Consider the following 1,852-nt stretch of genomic DNA (forward strand, 5'->3'; position numbering starts at 1 on the left):
CCATCTTCTTGTCTGCACTGCTTTCGTCAACTCAAGTGTGAGAGAAGTTGCGCTGTTCGACAACTGCAGTTGTGCACTTCAAAGTCCTAAAGCCAGCCAGCCAATCAATCAGCCTTCCCACCAGCTCCGAGCCATCCGCACGGTCCTAAAGTCAGCCACAATACTTCAAAACTGCCTTAACAAACGTACCCTTCTAAAACTGCCCCTGGCTACGGGTAGGGTAGGGTTACATACTGTGTAGCAGAGGTTCACTGTATTCTGAAAGTGCAGAATAAAATGTAGCCTATATATTCAACAAGTGGATTAATCCGACATGCAGGCCTACACCACCAAGTGCAGACAGGGCGCTTCAGCTAATGCAGAAAAACATCCTAGAAAGATGCAGTTTTACCTCAATTTGACAGAAGCACTGGATGAAATTGTAGCAGAAATGGCTGCGAGTGATGGGTTCCATTGCAAACAGCATTGTGCTACACACAATATCTACCTTATCTGCCAGACTGTTCCACCATGTGCTGCAGTCCAATTTCATCTTGAGCTCTGCAGTCCAATTTAATCTTGAGCTCATTCCTTAACTCTTCCTTCATATAACCTACCCCTGTAGCTTGTCATCACTGACCCCTGACTTGTGAAAGTGACACGCAATCTTCCTTACTTTCTTCACTGTGCTGTGCAGGTCTCCTCTTAGCTTGGGTGCAGTTATATTCATGCTCCTCATCTTCTTCAGCATCAGAAGGCTCACATTTATTTTATTTTATATTGTGGTTATATTTGGATATGATGTAGGCTAGCCTATGTGTTTTGACGAACATTTGATTTGGTGAAACGCTTGATTTGTATTTATTTAATTATCATAACATTTCTATGAATAGCCTATGCCTATGTTAACAAAGAACGCCTTGATGTACCCTTAATTTGTTTTATAAAGTGTTCTGTTCATTTGAACCTGTTATTTTTTTACCTCTGTGATTCAGTCAGTTTAAAAAATACATAAATAAAACATTTAAAACAAGATCTTGAGAGATGACCAATAACTTGAATGATAACAAATGCAATAAGAAAATGTTAGATTTTATTCTCGGGATGGACCATTGGTAAAATAACAGGAAAATATGAAATCCTGACAGAGACGGGCAGAGAGGGTGGAGAGAGAGAGGCCACAAACCAACAGGTAAGATAGTGTGAATCAACAGACTGTGACACAATCTTAATTATTGTATGACTTAACTTAATGCAGGTGAGAATCAGTCATGAATATATTATATTTCATTTTTTATAATAATTTCAGTTTGCCTACTTTAAAAAAATAAAAATTGTTTTTGACTGTGTATGTTGCTGGTTATTATTAAAGTATAATAACTAGATTTTAAGTTTAAAATATAGCAGTAGAGCAGTAGTAACAACCTGACAGGGGAAGTGGGAAAAATACTAGGACATTAATCAGTAGCAGGGAAAGAGTACAAAATGGTTGTTTAATTTAATATATCAACATAAACATTCACACTGGTATTGTGGGATTCTGTGTTTTACATTATAGCCATTACCATATATATGATTAAATATTATCTGATGTTGGCTGTGTGAAGTATCTGCATTTGTGCACTTGAGCATCATCATGAGATTAAACAACTGCTTGCTACATCTACTTGCCTGTTTGTGTGTGTGACAAGAACTGAGTAACATGGTGTGACCTGCATGTTGCAAAACTGTAGATAACAGCCCAGCAGATGCTTTGTCCTTGTGTTTGTATGTGACAATATTGAGCACATGGTGTGACTTGCTGTGACAATATTGAGCAGAAGGTGTGACTTGCTGTATCTTACAAAGTTGTGGTTAATCAGGTATAGGGAGG

The sequence above is a fragment of the Oncorhynchus mykiss genome, chromosome 23 (assembly GCF_057628025.1).
Source record: "Oncorhynchus mykiss isolate SJ-2025 chromosome 23, ASM5762802v1, whole genome shotgun sequence".
NCBI lineage: Eukaryota > Metazoa > Chordata > Actinopteri > Salmoniformes > Salmonidae > Oncorhynchus > Oncorhynchus mykiss.